The 17,726-nt window shown below is 37.1% G+C and overlaps 1 long non-coding RNA gene across 2 annotated transcripts in view; it reads right to left on the reverse strand.

Moving 5' to 3' along the window:
• Positions 1-1,843: 1,843 nt before the first annotated feature.
• LOC113600613 (uncharacterized) overlaps positions 1,844-17,726 on the reverse strand; it is a 39,921-nt gene continuing 24,038 nt past the window's right edge. The window contains exons 3-5 of one of the 2 annotated variants that reach the window (XR_003421688.2): positions 6,703-6,769; positions 2,856-2,987; positions 1,844-2,600 (exon numbers count right to left, since the gene is read on the reverse strand). This is a non-coding gene — a long non-coding RNA (uncharacterized LOC113600613). The remainder of the gene's footprint in view (positions 2,601-2,855; positions 2,988-6,702; positions 6,770-17,726) is intronic. The other variant, XR_008292634.1, reaches the window with a different exon arrangement.

The following is a 17,726-nucleotide window of genomic DNA, read 5'->3' on the forward strand; positions in this document are numbered from 1 at the left end:
CTCTATACTCTAAACATGCTTCAGAGATCTCACAGTGGAAAAACCTCTGTCTCTCCATCTACCACCAAGCCAGGATCTCAAGAACACATAAAACTACAAAATGACTGCTTCTCACAAAGATGATGCCATTAAATTAACTTCATGCTATGAACTAAAAATGTCGAACAGAAAACTTGGTTTGGTAAATTGCTTTCTCGCTCTGATTTTTGTACCTCACTGCTCAACCCATTTGTTAATCATTAAAAGCAGGGTCATAGCATGATGCCTAATAATATCAACAGTGGAATCAGATGGCCTTAATAGGATATATTTTGAAGTGCTTACAAGACATATTACAAATAACAAGTATTCATGAGTTGAAGAATAAATAGTTAACTACAAGCAGTGAAGTGTTTAATAACAGGACAAACAGCTTATTCTCTGTACTACAATTCTTTTCATCCTATTATAACCCTCCCCGAGCTAGGCCTGAACATGGCTGATGGGAAACCATCTTCACCCTCAAGATTAATTACACATGTGTAGCTAAAAGACCGATTTGTCACCAGGAAGATGTCAAATCTCGACACGGACAGAAACAGAACCATATTGTAGTCAAAACAGATTTGCTGGACAGTTATTTTAGGCTTCCAGCACAGGTTACATCTAATTATCCAGATTGGACATGAGAGACATAAGTACATATATACAGCCCTGCAGATAATAAAATGTTAATCAAAATCTATTTAAGTTGCTTTAAGCAGTTTTAACTAAGAGAAGGCTACCAGACTTTGCAAATAAAATTCCAGGTGCCCAGTTACATTTGAATTTCAGATGAACACTTTTTTAGTTTACACATATCTCCAATAGCAATTGACATACACACACAAAGAAATTATTCACCATTTATCTGAAACCTAAATTTAAATGGTTATCCATTTTCTCTGGCAATCTTAGGCTAAGATCTAAGCAAGGGGACTACCATTGGAGTTCACATCAGTGTAACAGAGTGTTAACTGGGGTTTTGGTCCATGCAACAAAATACAACAGGTGATGTGTATCAAAGCTAGGTGACAGACAAAATGTAGAATGCACAAAAAGAATGTACAAAAACTGGTTCCACGCTCCTTGGACCATTCAATCAGATCAAGATTATAAAAAGGGGGCAAAGCATTTAGAGAATGAAAAATATATTTGGGGGAATGTTTCTATGGAAAAAGCTGGGCTTGAGCCTCACCTCCAGTCCCCAAGGGGAAAAGAGAGGAGTTTGTCATTCACGATCTCAATGAAGAGTAAGGGTTTCAGCCAGAGACCCTAGAGGGACCTAATCCTCTCCATAACTGAGAGATACCATGGACTGAGAAAATTAGAGTGGCCTATTTCAGGAAAACAAAGAGACAACATGGTTCTATTTGCAAAGGAATTATACTTCCATTAGTAAAAGCCAAGAAATGTTTGATTCCCATGGACCAAATGTGGGCTGTAGGGGAAAGAGCTGGTTTGGAGCATGAAACGACTTGGTGTAGAACCAGGATGGGGATATCTCCACACCAGGGCTGAGGTCAGAAGGAGAGATGTTCTCATGTGCTGTGAGAGCTGCCACTAAAAAGGGCTACTGAGAGGGTCTTCATAGTACCCACAGAAGAAAGTATCAGCTACAAACACCTACCAGGGCCAGAGTGAGAAACCAGCTTATGAAGATACCAGCCACCAGCCAGCAAAGAATTTCCCTTCCTTATTTCCCTTGTTCCCTCCTTCCTCTTTAACCTTGGCATGGTCCAAAACTACAGCTGGACAAGTCCAGCCCAGGAACGTTACCGATAAGCTTCTCTTTCTCCCCCTCAAATGCCCGAACCTACTATCTACAGGCCTGGGCCCCTTACTCTGGATTAAAACTCAAAATGCTAATTAATGTCGTACACTGATTATTTTTGCATTTTGCACGAACGCTGTCTTATCTCTTAAAGTAACTGCATTACTGTACGGTGAACATAAACATTTTGGGACCTGATAAGTTTTAATCTGGTGGACAGAAACAATCTCGGCTCAACTAAAAGTTTAAAGAAGCAATATGAATTACAAATAACACAGTTTAGATTATATCTGATATATAGTGGTTCTATTGGAACAAAGATTAAAATAGAGCCCTTTCTATGAAAACCAGTTTGGCTGGAACAACTTTCAAGGAAAATCCATCTATGTCCACCTGTCCATCACATTGATTAACCAGGAAAGATGCTGCCGGCTGCTGTACTGTCCACTTTGGCCACGCTGTTCTCTTGCTGGCCACATGAAGAGCCAGTTTCAATTCGAAAGCCTAATTACCATTTTGTGCATTTAAGAACATATCGTTGAGTTGTTTTTTGTTTTATTTTGTTTGTGTTTTTGTCTTTTGTGGGTTTTGTCTGTCTTTGTTTTTACTTCTGAAAGTCAGCAGGAAGATAAAGACACTGTACATAAAAATGCTTCTAAACTTGTCTGAGGTTTTTTCAGACCTAAGAAAGGTTTTACTTTGAGTCGATTTGTAGGGTTTGTTTTTTTTCCAAAGATTTCATTCAGTGTTTTTTTTTCCATTTTTTGTGCCAGTTTTATCCAACTCTCAAGGATTCCCAGATTCCTTTCTGCAAGAAAAGGAACAATGCTAGACAGATTAACCTCCAGAAACTGAGAACAAGAAAGATATATAAACATATCTGGAATCAATAACAAAATCTATTGCAATAATGTATAACACAAGAAACTCCTGACACAGCCATAGCCAAAATGTAATGCTAGCCAAACATTGCACAATGCTGAAGGCAGCTGTCAACTCCGAAAATAAAAATAGTAGTGTCACCACAGACAGAATGTACAAATTCCCATAATACAATTCTCACCTGAACATAGTACAAGAAGAGCAAAAACGTAGAAGCCTGATCCATTCACCTGTGTCTATTTCTTAAAATTTGCAAATGTCCAAGATGCTTAGTAGTTATCCTGTTGTATTTCACAATAAAGAATAACTAATGCTACATTTGGAAAAGAAGGGAAAGGGATACTTTTAAACAAAAGTAAAATTATATGTAGTATTTATATATAGTATCTTGTGAGTCTATCAGTATAACTCAGATTTATATATCCAAAAGTATTACTTATTTTGGTTTTTCTAATTTCTTATCTTTTTTTAGAATTGAGATATAATTAGCATATAACATTGTATTAACATTAGGTATACAACATGATTCGATATATGTACATATTGCAAAATGATTACCACAACAAGTTTAGTTAGCATTCATCATGACACATAGTTAAAATTTGTTTCCCTTTGAGAACTTTTCAAAAAATTTTTTTAATGTTTATTTGTGAGAGAGAGCACTCACACTCATGTGCACGAATGGGGGAAGAGCAGAGAGAGAGAGAGAGAGAGAGAGAGAGAGAGAGAGAGAGAGACAGAGAATCTGAAGCAGACTCTGGGCTATCACGAACCATGAGATCATGGCCTGGGCTGAAGTCAGAGGTTCAACCAACTGAGCCACCCCAGTGTGCCCCACCTTGAGAACTTTTAAGATCTACTCTCTTAGCAACTTCCAAATACATAACACAGTGTTGTTAGCTATAGCTCTCATGCTGTACATTCCATCCCCAGGATTTACTTATTTTATAACTGAAAGCTTATATCTTTTGGCTTCTTACACCTATTTTGTGCCCACCCACCACCTGCAACAACCATCAATACATTCTCTGTATCTATGAGTTTGTTTGGGTTTGTTTAAATACATTCCACATATAAGTGATAGCACATAGCATTTGTCTTTCTCTGACTTATTTTACTTAGTGCATTGCCCTCAAGGTCCTTCCATGTTGTTGCAAAAGGCAGGATTTTTTTTTCTCTAAAATATGCTAAAACCCTAATTTTAGGTCAGTAACCCCAAAATGCTATCTATTGTGCTTTTAAACATTTCTGAAAAACTATGCACTAATAGCAACCAGTTCTTCTGAAGAAATTTAAAAAGAAAAAATAATTCTGTGTAGTGGGTCACAAACTAGGAGCCCTGACTGCCATCTCCTACTTCAAATCTCAGTTCAAGTGACAACATAGCAAAGCGAGAGAAGCTGAAAAAACCTGGCACAAACACACACCTTTGCTTCTTCACCAGAAACAGTTTTGAAAAGGCGCATATGTGCCAATGACTAATTCCACCTCGAAGCTATAGTCTAGAAGGGTCTCTAATCTAAAACACATTTGACAAAAATTTCTCCTCACTTGCCACCCCCATCCTTTCCCAGTACAGTATTTAGGGTGTTTTTTTTTTTCCAGTGGAATAGGCAAGATGGATGCAATATAACCAAATATTCAAGTTAAATTCCATCTTGCCCATGCAGGTTAATCAGAACAGTATCTGAGCCAACTGATTCCAAATAAACCAAGCTCTGTCTCATCTTCAGAACATTTATTTCTTTAGGTTCTATTATGAGCTTCCCTTTGAAAGCTATTCCTATAACAGCTACAATAGAACACTAAAGGACATTTTTCAAGTCTTGGAACTCCTCTTTGGTTTTAATCAGGATGAGCTTGAGGGGCTCAGGCTTGTTTATTACAGAATCTTTTTCTTTCTGATGATTAAACTGACACTGCTATGCTATTGTTATTGCATTTAACTTTTTTTTTCATTCAAAACATACTCATGAACAGGCCTGAAAATTCAGACAAGTAGAAACAAAGGGGCAGAAATCATCAATTTTTCTTCAACTATTTATTCTAACAGTTTTGGTTTTCTAAGCCTTTGACAAAAATATGTACACCTGAAACATATATAATTATATATATGGTTTTCTGTATTATTCTTTTTATTTATTACTCCATTAGCATTTCCATGTTTTTACATAATCTTTGTAAATATATTTATTTTACATAATATTTTAATAAGTGAATGTACCATGGTTTATTTAATTCTTTCATTATGACTGGACATTCTGTTTCTAGTTTTCACAATTTTAATGCTAGAGTATTAATCTTAGAGTATAAATCTCTTTTCAATATTTGGGATTACTTTATTATGGCAGATACTCAGGGGTGGAATTACTATTTAGAGAACACTATGTTTCTTAAGACTCTTCATACATATTGATAAACTGCTATCCAGAAAGGTCATACTGAATAACTGCCTCCAGCAATAACTAGAACATTCCTTGGTACATTTACCAGTGTTTTCATCCCAGGCTCATTTGCATTTTTGCTAATTTGATAGAGGAAGAATTGGACCTCATTGTGCTTTGCAGTGCATCTTTGAAAACTCAGAGACCTTTATGCACATAAAGAGTTTAAAACCTTATAAATCCTTTTATGTAAATTAGTAATTTTCCAAATCCTTTCCTCCCACCCAAACACACAGCAACCATTTCCTACTCCCCAGAGGCAGAGTTTGTTCTAGCCATTTTTGCTGCCTCATCCTTTGACCATGAGAGCACACATTTATGGGCCTGGAACAATATGACCTCTCCCTGTCTCTTTTTGATTGCTGATCGCAATTGAGGTGATCCACCTTGGCATGACAATGAGCTGAAGGTGTCTCCTTAAGTGGGTGCACACTAAAATGCCCCTCTCATAAAGTCAGGATATTAAACAACTTGATTCTTGATTCTTGCTCCATAACATGTTTCACTCAATAGTCTATCCCTGGGCTACCGTGTCAGTTGTATTTCAACAACTCAGCAACCCTCAAGAATAATGAAAGTCAATTGTTCTTACTTAGCTCTGTTCATGGAGCTGATTTTCTCCATCTTTTATGGTCCAGGTGCATTCAGTTAGTTACAAGATAAATAACTTCTGCCTTCCTTGATGTACCCCACAGCCTGCCTTTGCTTTTCCAGGGTAAGGTTCTCAAAGAGCAGAGTTCACACCCATATTAGAAAAAGCAAGTGGCTGGTGTGAGATGGAAGTTCTGACTCTATTAATCTCTGATGTGACTTTACTGTTACTTTCTGGTGTGACCCTGTGCAAGGTCCTTAATGTTTCTGTGCTTTAATTATTTGCCTGAAAAATAGGAAAAGTATCTACCTCATTAGGACTGTTATGATTAAATGAGCTGGTGGAGGGAAAGGTGTAGATATGGGTGTGTAGAACTTCAACAACAAGCGTCTCACACATAAAGTCCCATACATGTACAAGCTAGAACTATAATTTTATTCTACTTAATTCCTGAAATGAAAATCTTGGTTCATAGTTGATGATATTTGACATTTCACACAGCTTAATTGTATAACGTTTTGAGGTATAGCACAGAACCTGGCTGCTTTTTGTGTTCTGTCACTTACTGTTAAAGTATTCATACTGACATTTGAAGTTCTAAGACATATACATCCAGCTGGATTCTTATCAGGACTGTCAAATTCATAAATGAATTTGGAGAATCGACACCTATATAATAGTTAATCTTACCAGTTTATAAATATGTCCCTCCATTTGTTTAATACCTACTTCATAATCTCTTCTCAGAATTTCATCAGAGAGGCAGGAACCACTGTATATAAGGCATTTGTTACCAGAATTGGGTCTTATGCAATTATGAGAGCTGCCTAAGCAGTGTCTGTAAGTCTGCTTTCTTTCCTCTGATGCTAGAGCTTGAAGTTCACAGGGAGGGAAGTTGGGAAGAGAAGATGGATATAACATTGGGAAGAGAGAGGACAAGGAGGAGCTGGAAGCCATGAGGAAAGGACAAAACTTATGCCAATTCTCATCACCTGTGATCTTGATATGGGTGTCCTACATAGAAAGCTGGTGTCCTTCATCACAGAGCGAAATGCACACCTGTGAGGAATAGCAGAGTTAAAGAAGGATCCAGGCAAAGGTGGTAAAGCTGCAGACCCAGCTACTGTGTCACACCAAAGTTTGAGATCGCACCAGTGCCTCTGTGTTGAGAAACACCAATGTTTCTGTTTAACTTCCATCTCTCAAATGGCCTGTAAAAATGTCTCTAGTGGCCCACTATAATTGGAAATCTACAGAGAATTCTGAGAAAGGCAGTTCAGTCTAGTCAAAGTGAATGTTACAAAGCCACCACATCTCTCAATAGAATTTATTTAATAGATTATGAGTGGTCTGTACTTCTAATATTTATAGGCTACTACTATAATAGACTACTCCTACTATTATAAGTCTTATACTCCTAATTATTTATAATCGCCACTGTGATCTCTACATATGGTGTGGTCTCTATACAATATGTTTACGATATGGTTGTGAATACCTTAATGCCTTTGTCTCCTTTCCCCCCATCATACATCATAGTAACTCAAAACTAGTTATCCAACACACTGTTCTCTCAGCACTGAAGTAGCTGATTTATAGCTAGAATAAAACTCAAAAACATGTTAAACAGATCAACTTTGACTTCCTACTTTAGCCGTCATTGCTGCCTTTCAAACTTACCATTATATAATTTTTCACATCTCCAGCACCTCCTCTCCTGAGTGGAGTTCTCACAGTTCTAGAGACTGGCAAGTCCTAGGTCAAGGTGCTGGCCACTTTGATTCCTTGATAAGAGCTCCCTTCTGGCTTGCAGATGGCTACCTTCTCACTGTGCACTTGTATGGCAGGGAGAGATGAAGCAAGCTACCTAACATCTCTTCCCATAAGGACACTAAGCTCATTATGAGGGCCCTATCCCATGACCTCATCTAACCTAATTTCCACTCAGGTCCCATCTCCAAATACCATCACACTGGGAGTCAGGGCTTTATCATATGAATTTGGGGCAGGGGGAATACAATCCACAGCATCTTTCTTCATCATCCTCAGTAAATGATTCTGTGTCTTATTTAATGTAGAAATGGAAACAATCAAAAGAAAACATTGGCATCAACCCACTTTCATATCAATGCTTTACACTTGAATTCCTATACTCTGCACCTTTCCTGTTACAGTGGCCAAAATATACATCCTATTGAACCAAATACTCAACTTGTTCATTAAATTTCATGCTTTCCTGTCCACTGAAGAATCTCAGTCCAGCGAATGGCCCTCTTTGTCCTATATTACCAATTTTCCCTCTCTACTGACTCTTCCTGTAAACATGCAAACATGTTGTAATATCTCTAGTATCTATAAAAACTCAGCCTTAATTTTACCTTATCCCATAAGTTGCCTTTAGAGAGAAATTCACAATACCTATTTCTCTCCATCTCTTCTCTTCCCACTCTCTCTTGGACTCCTCTCAAATGGGCTTTCATTGCCACCACTGGACAAAAATTGCTCTTGACAAGTTCACCAGTGACCTCATCAATAAACCCAACCATCAGTCTCCAACCTATCTAATCTGGTAACAATTAATAATATTAATGATTCCCTCTACCAAAAACTTTCTTCTTGACTTTTAAAACAAAAAGTACTTAAGTCTCCTCCTACTTCATTAGCCATTTTTTCCCTAAGATCTTTTGCTAGACTTTTCTCATTGCACCAACTTCTTAATGTCAGAATGCCTTATAAACTCAATCCTCAGACCTCTTCTCAATTTATACTCCATCCTTAAGTGAGCTCATCCAGTCCCTCAATCTTAAAACCATTCATAACTTGATGATTCCCAAATGTGTATCCATAGCCCCTGTCTTCAGACTCATATATGCAACTACCTAGTTAACATCCCTACTTAGATGTTATTTGGCATCAAAAGCCTAAAATTCAAAACAAAATTGTTGATTCTTCTTACGCCCCATATAGTTTTCCCCCTGGTATTTCCTTTCTTACTGAATGGCAACTATTCATCCAATTACACAAGACAACAAGTGTGGAATCATCCTGATTCTTCATTCTCCTACATTGAAAGAGCCAATCTATCAGTAAATCTTACTGGTTCTTCTTTCAAAATACATAAAAAATTTATCCACTTCCTACCAACTGGCCCAAGAACTCTTATCATGGACAAATTATAAAAGCCTCATAAGTAATCACTCTGTCTCCAATCTTGTAAGTTCACAGTCTAATCTTTATAAAGTTTCCAAATTTTTAGATTATATCAGATCTATGCTCATAATCCAAAGTCCATGCATAGTCTAAAAATCCCATATCGGGGCGCCTGGGTGGCTCAGTCGGTTAAGCGTCCGACTTCAGCTCAGGTCACGATCTCGTGGTCCGCAAGTTCAAGCCCCGTGTAGGGCTCTGGGCTGATGGCTCAGAGCCTGGAGCCTGCTTCCGATTCTGTGTCTCCCTCTCTCTCTGCCCTTCCCCCGTTCATGCTGTGTCTCTCTCTGTCTCAAAAATAAATAAACGTTAAAAAAAATTTTTTTAAATAAATAAAAATCCCATATCATGGCACATAGGTCACTATACGACCATATTTCCATTCTCTCCCTTACTTATTTACACTGGACTCCTTGTTATATGTAGAACAATACAAGTGTGGAGGAAAAAAACATATCAAGTGTGCTCCAACTGCAGGATTTCTGCATCTATCATTTCTACTTTTTTGGATTTTTTTTCCCGCTAAGATAACATCATGGCTAAATAATTACTTCTATCAGGTCTCTTTTAAATGCCATCTCATCCCAAAGCTTTTGTTCAACACCCTTAATAAATCATCACCCCTGCCATTTCTCTTTCCTTTTATTCTGCTTTCTTTTTCTTCATATCACTAATCAAACCTGAAATAGGTGGGGAGCCTGGGTGGCCTGGTTGGTTAAGCGTCTGACTTCAGCTCAGATCATGACCTCACAGCTTGTGAGTTCAAGCTCCACGTTGGGCTCTGCACTGACAGCTCAGAGCCTGAAGCCTGCTTCGGATTCTGTGTTTCTCTCTCTCCCCCCCCCTCCCCCGCCCCGCCCCGCCCCGCAAATTAAATAAACATTAAAAAGTTAAAAAAAAACAAATGGCATGAACTGCATAGATTTGCAACTAGTTTCCCATGTCTCACTGAAACCACGCACTGTTATGACTCTGGGTGACTTCCTTACCTTTCTATGATGAATTTTCCACATCTTTAAAATAAGCATAAAATAGAATCTACCTCACAGAGCTGTATAGTCATGGATTTTAAACATGTTTGTGAGAGAGAGAGAGAAAGAGAGGAACAAAAGCACTTAGAGAAATGAGTATGTGGCATATAAGCATTACATATACATTAATGCTAGAATAAATATCATTATTTGTCTCCTCCCTTAAGAATGTAAGCTCAGTGAAAGCAGTACTTTTATCTCTCTTGTTCCTCATTGTATCCCTAGTATTTAGAATACTAACTTCACATATTTATTGAATGAATTTTTTACTGGTCACTTTCACTTAAATTTGAATAATTGAGTCTTTTGACTCTTCTTAGTATCCAAACCTATCAACTATAAAAATATTTTCTTACCTTCCGATATTTACTATTCAAATACATGTTTTACATACTTTTTAATTGACTAGAACTTTTCTATTGTTATTTTTTTGAAAGAGAGGGCAAGAGAGTGCACACATAAGAAGGGTAGAGAGAGAAACCCATGGGGCTCATAAGTCATGGGACTTGATCTCATGAGCCATGAAATCATGACCTGAGCTGAAACCAAGAGCTTGATGCTTAACTGACTGAGCCACCCAGGCTCCCCTACACTTCTTTTTAATACAGTGGTAAGACTTTATTTTGGTGTTGTTTGTTTGTTTGTTTTCTCATTTAGCCTGGTAGGAGTAGTGAGGGTTTCTGTGTGGTAGCCAGCTGTGCAATCTAAGCACATGGGCTCAGATCATATGGACATGAGCTCAACTTCCAGCTCTAACTTACCAGCCCACTGACATTGAGCAGGATACTAACTCTGCCTGATTCTACTTACCTTTATATTTCCTCAAAGGTTAACTGTAAAAGTTGAATAAAACAAAAACGATAATGTAAGTGAAGTGATTCACAAAATATCTAACATACATTACAAGGTGAATAAATTTCAGGCGTCTCTTTCCCATTACCCTTCTTTTTTTTTCAATCATACTGAATCCTCATAGTCAATTGTTTGACATGTATGCATACAAAATGTACTAAATGTTACTCATTAATCCAGCCACTGAGATAGAAGTTCTCACAGTCTGGTATGAGATCATTAAACAACTAATTATAGTGTAATACAAAATGTGCCTGAGAGCAGATGTTCAATTATTGTTTAGTGAATAAATGAACAAATGGTTAAGTATAAAGCTTAACCTATAGTATATATCTCTTTCTAGAGATTTAAATTTATTATTTATCCTATATCAGCAAAGACTAAAAATTTCAGCTCCTGTAAATATAGCACAGTATACCTTATGTATGTCTGTGGCTAGAAATGGGAAGGGGAAGATATGGGAGATGGAAAATGGAGTATGTAGACCCTCAAATAGTAAAATGACATCATGGTTTTGGTGCCTTATTAAAGAAAAATAAGGGTTTCAAAATAGAAAAAAATTTTCAGTAATTTGCTTTTATAAACATCCAATTCCATCCTTGGCCATATATTCAAATAGTTCCACAAGAAAGTGCCATTAGCACAAAATAAAATGTTTCATAAGACTTCTAAATACTTTGTTTCCTTTTCTGAGTTTCCAATAAGAACTTAATTGTGAGATAAGGCACAAGTACAAAATACCATCCTGATATTTTTCCAGTTTCAGAAAAACAGACATTAAAGTTAAACCAAAAAATATATTCACCTATCATCATCCATCGTTACTTAGAAAGCAATAGTTGCCTATCCAAACAGAGTTGATTGATCGTAGTTTTTCAAAACACACATGAATGGTTTTGGACAGATGTTTCATCAATGATAAATTGGCCTTGAGGGAAAAACGGCCACTTTGGACAAAAGCCACATACCCACATATTAGTTTCAGCAGCACTCATTTGAAACTGTTTTCTAATCTTAAATTTCTAAGTTAACTTCTGTAAAAATAAATATTAAGAAAGTTTTAAAATTATATTTAAATAAATCCTCTAAAGGCTAAGATGACAGTTTTAAGTAACCTACAAATCAACTTTCCAATTTTTATGGCAATAATGTTATTGGCAATATTTTACCAAGCGGTTGATGACGTCAACCACAAAACCCTGTTTGTAAATACATATTATCACATTAAGGGGACACTGTTTTGATTTTTAGAAGCATTCCATTTAAGTTCTGGCCTTAAACTGACTAATACTTTTTCTTGTACTGGTTGTATTTCCCTCTCTTTTTTAATTTTTAAATGATTTTTTAATTTTTTTTTTAATTTTTTTTTTCTTCATTTTTTAATTTATTTTTGGGACAGAGAGAGACCGAGCATGAACGGGGGAGGGGCAGAGAGAGAGGGAGACACAGAATCGGAAACAGGCTCCAGGCTCCAAGCCATCAGCCCAGAGCCTGACGCGGGGCTCGAACTCACGGACCGCGAGATCGTGACCTGGCTGAAGTCGGACGCTCAACCGACTGCACCACCCAGGCGCCCCAATGATTTTTTTAAATTTTTAAGATTTGAATGTAAATTTCAGTGAACACAGTGTAATATTAGTTCCAAGTGTACAGTATAGTGATTCAACGCTTCCATACACCACCCAGTGCTCATCAGAACAATGCACTCCTTCATCCCCATCACCTATTTAACTCACCCCCCCACCTCCATTTTAGTTTTGACAATACACAGTGGGAACTGTGGGAAATATTCCAATCAAAATTAAAGACTCTGATTGGCTAAGATTAGCATGGCTAGTACCAAAAGGTGTGAAATTATCTCTTAGATATCCTTCAGAAAGTAGGGTGGAAGAAAGATATGTAATAGCTTTCAAAAATGTTTCTAAGAGAAATTCAAGAATTTCATAGCTAAGTAGTCACTAATTATTGAGAGGTTTCTGCTAAATTCATGTTAAATGTTCTCTACCATAGAATTTGACACTCACACATATCACCACACAAAACAATGAGGGTTTATGATGAACTTATCTCAGTGTACCCACCCCATCTTCACAAATTGTTTTCTTGGTCAAATAGTTCATAGTTTAAATGGTAAAGATGATTTGGCCATTCCTGGAGAGTTTGCTATTCTGTTTGACTTTAAAATTTGTATACTTAATACCTCTCAAAGAATATTCTTGTGAGGGAGAAGGGATGAGCTGTGATAACCTAATCAGGTTTGATCTCCCTACTTATCACTGTTTCAGAAACCTCACAGCATTATGGAAATAACTCCCCTTAGTAAACTTTGGCCAAGGCCATCCATGCCTCTCTCCCACCTGCTGAGGAAGATCAGAATGTCCAAGATCTTAGATTCAAAAAGAACACTATAAAGAGTCTGATTCAAAACTGGCAAATTGAACCCTTCTCACTGTTGTCCAAAACAATGACCTGAGCTCCCCTCCTCTTCACCAGGTCAACCCTACCCAACCGTTGAGGCTCTCTGGCTTCTCCTCTGGAAATTCTTCATTGACTGACAAGTGCTTATCCTGGGAGTTCACTTAGAATCTTTGCTCACCTCAAGCAATTTCTCAGGACATTTACCAAATAATATTGGGTAGCTCAGATGTACACTATTCCCTCATCCTCATAGTTGAATCACACTCCCCACCCACCCCCCAAAAAAACCGCTGTGTAAATTGGTTTACATTGGACATTTTACCATTTACAACTTTAAAATTCTGCGTAGGTATCTATCTGCTTTAAAATCACCTTCTTTACCATTCTCCTTCTGACAGCATTCTGGCCTCCAGAATTCTGTCTCTATTCTGCAGAGCAATTCCACTTACAAGCATATCAGGTAATTTTGAGTCTTTGACAAAGCAAGATCATGCAAACAGTATCTACCCTCTCCAGAGGGCAATTTGTCTATTCCAGTGTTTCCTGATTATACTCGTTGAAACCTTTTCCTATCTGATGAAAGAAAAATAACATCAGGACTCTGCAGTTGTTTGTTCTGGAGCTCTACCAGTGTGGTTACCTTTTATGTTTCTACTTTATTTCCCATCCCATCTCCAGCAAATGGTTCCTTACCCTATACTGTCTTTACACCTATTCTCTACCTCACGGTCACTGCTTACTTATAGTTTCTAATTCCCTCATAACTTCAGCCTGTACATTCGATCACTATGGCCTCTCTGACTTTTGAACTTCTCCCAATACTACCTACTTCAAATATTCAAACTAAGAAAGCTGATCACCTAGCTTATCCTTTAAATCTGGTCCTATCACAGCTTATTGGCCACCATATGGATTGACTGTCCTTTGTTCAAGGCCTAGCCCTGGTCCTCCAGTCATCCATAGTTTTGATTATTCCATGGTACAAAGGGGATCATCCAGCCTCACACCTTCTGCAGCTGTTGCTGATGGCTTATTCTTCTTAGATTGGGCCAGAGAGAAGCGACTATTAGTTATGCCAGTTGCAGTTTCTTCTTCACTATTGTAATAGATGTGTGGTCCCCAAACTCCAGCTCTAGGAGCCACACTCCTGTGGCTTTCCCTCTTTTCCAGGGAGCTTTCTTCAGCTGATAGAGCTGCCTCACCCCAGCACACACACCGGATTGCTGCTCTTTTCCCTTTTCAGCCTAATTATCCTGCCTTACATCCTCTTACAGATTTTTTTCTGAAGAGCTCTCCCTCAAGATATCTGCATCTGAATTCTTGTGTCATATTCTGCATATAAAGAACATAACCTCAAAAACCTAAGTAAGCTAAGCTCCCTTTGCAACTCTATTGGAAACCAGTGATTCTGCCAGCAACTTCTGATAGAAATAACCTTATATTTTGAAATCCAGAATTGAGATTCTATTTTGATTTTAGACACGCTATCATTCTAATGGAGATGTAAAATTACATAATTCATCTATAAATAATGTGTATAAGTTTGTGGTGCAATTGAATGAAATGAACTATAACAGGTTTGGCAATTGTATATATAGATCATATTTTTAATCAAATTTCCAGTACTCAAATTATTTTATATTATTCAGATATAACTGACATAGAACATTAGTTTCGGTTGTACAACATAATGATTCAATGTTTGTATACATTGCAAAATGACCACATTAGTACATCTAGTCAACATCCATCACCACACATATTTCCAAATATTTTTTTCTTAAATGAAAACATTTAAAATTTACTCTTTTAGTGGCTTTGAAATGTACAATACAGTATTAACTATAATCACCGTGTTGTACATTACCTCCACGACTTATTTTATAAATGGTAGTTTATACCTTTTGACTCCCTTCACTCATTTGCCCATGGCAACAATCAATCTATTCTCTTTATGAGTTTGGCTTTCTGTTTAATTTCACAAATAAGTGATATCCCGCAATATTTGTCACTCTCTGACTGACTTCAATTAGCATAATATTCTCAAGGTCCATCCATGTTGTTGCAGATGGCAAAGTTTCTTTTATGGCTTAATAATATTCCACTGAATACATATGTGACATTTTTTTATCCATTTATCCACCAATGGACATTTACATTGTTCTCATGTCTTGCCTGTTGTAAATATGCTTTAGTGAATGTAAAAGTATAGGTGTGTTTGAGGTATTGTTTTTGATTCTTTTGGACAAATAACTAAAATTGCTGAATCATATGGTAGTTCTATTTTTAATTTTTGGGGGGACCTGCATACTGTTTTCCATAGTGGCTGCACCAATTCACATTACTATCAACAATGCAGAAAGATTCCCTTTCCTCCATATCATTGTCAACTCTTGTTACTTCTTGTATTTTTCATAATAGCCTAACAGATGTGAGGTGATACCTCATTGTGGTTTTGATTTGCATTCCCCTGATTTGTGATGTTGAGCACTTTTTCACATACCTGTTTGACATTTGTATGTTTTCTTTAGAAAAATATCTATTCAGATCCTCTGCCCATTTTTTATTTTTTTTGGTATTTAATTGTATGAGTTTTTATATATGTTGGATCTATCCATTATCAGATATATGGTTTGCAAATATTTTTTCCCATTCTGTAGGTTGCCTTTTCATTTTGTTGATGAAAGAGATGATTTCCTTTTTTGTGCAGAAGCTTTTAGTTTAGTTTGGTTTTCTTAGAAGCTTTTAGTTTGATGTAGTTCCCACCTGTGTTTTTTTTTCCTTTGCTGCCTTTGCATTTGGTGTCAAACCCAAAAAATCATCACCAAGACCTTTATTAAGGAGCTTACCACCTATGCTTTCTTCTAGAAGTTTTATGGTTTCATGTCTTACATTCAAGTCTTCAATCTATTCTGAGCTAAATTTTGTATATAGTGTAAGATAGGGATTCTGTTTCAGGGAGCCTGGGTGGCTCAGTTAAGCATCCAACTTCAGCTCAGGTCATGATCTCACGGTTTGTAAATTCAAGCTCCACACTGGGCTGTGTGCTGACAGATAGGAGCCTAGAGCCTGCTTCAGATTCTGTCTCCCTCTTTCTCTGCCCCTCCCCCCCTCTCAAAAATAAACAAACATTAAAAAAAAAAAAGATAGGGGTCCTGTTTCATTTTTTGCATGTGGCTGCCTAGTTTCCCCAACATCATTTATTGAAGAGAGTATTCTTTCCCCATTATATATCCTTTACTCATTTTTAATTTAATTTTTATAAGGTATAACTGATGTACAATATTATATTAGTTTTGGATATACAGCAGGATAATTAGATATTTGTATATGCTGTGAAATGATTACCACTGCAGGTCTAGTTAACATCCATCACCACAGTTATAGAATTTTTTTAAGAGAAATTTATTTTGACTTTTAAAAATTTTATTTCCAGTTAGATAACATACAGTGTTATTAGTTTCAGGTGTACAATATGATTCAACAATTCCATACATCATCTGGTGCTCATCATAACAAGTGCACTCCTTAATTCCCATCACCTACTTAACCCATCCACCTTCCCTCTGGTAATCATCAGTTTGTTGTCTATAACTAAGAATGTATTTCTTGATTTGGCTCTTTTTTCCCCTTTGCTCATTTGTTTCTTAAATTCCACATAAGAGTGAAATCATACGGTACTTGTCTTTCTCTGACTTATTTTGCTTAGCATTATACTCTCTGACTCCATGTCATTGCAAATGGCAAGATACCATTCTTTTATATGGTTGTATAATATTCCTGTGTGTGTGTATCAATGGACACTTGGGCTGCTTCTATATCTTGGCTATTGTAAATGATACTTCCATAAACAAGGGTCCACGTATCCCTTTGAATTAGTGTTTTTGTATTCTTTGGGTAAATACCCAGTGACACAATTACTGGATCATAAGTAGTTCTATTTTTATTTTTAAGCTAAGGTTTTGAGAGAGAGAGAGCATGCAAGCAGGGGAGGGGAAGAGAGAGAAGGAATCCCAGAGAGAGAACCCCAAGCAGGTTTTGCACTGTCAGTGCAGAGCCCGATGCAGGGCTCAAACTCAGGAACCATGAGATCATGACCTAAGCTAAAATCAAGAGTCACAGGCTTAACCGACTGAACCATCCAGCTGCCCTTGTAGTTCTATTTTTTATCTTTTTGAGGAATATTCATACTGTTTTCCATAGTGGGGGCAGTAGCTTGCATCCCCACCAACACAATTGTTCCTTTATCTCCACATCCTCACCAACACCTATTGTCTCTGTGTTGTTGATTTTAGACATTGAGACAGGTGTGAGGTGATATCTCCTTATAGTTTTGATTTGCATTTCCCTGATAGTAAGTAATGATAAACATCGTTTTATGTATCTCTTGGCTCTCTATATGTCTTTTTTGGAGAAATGTCTGTTTCTGTGTTCTGTCCATTTTTAACTAGATTATTTGGTGTTTAGGTATTGAGTTTTATAAGTTCTTTATATATTTTGTGTACGAA

Source organism: Acinonyx jubatus, chromosome F2 (genome assembly GCF_027475565.1).
Source record: "Acinonyx jubatus isolate Ajub_Pintada_27869175 chromosome F2, VMU_Ajub_asm_v1.0, whole genome shotgun sequence".
In the NCBI taxonomy this organism is placed as follows: domain Eukaryota; kingdom Metazoa; phylum Chordata; class Mammalia; order Carnivora; family Felidae; genus Acinonyx; species Acinonyx jubatus.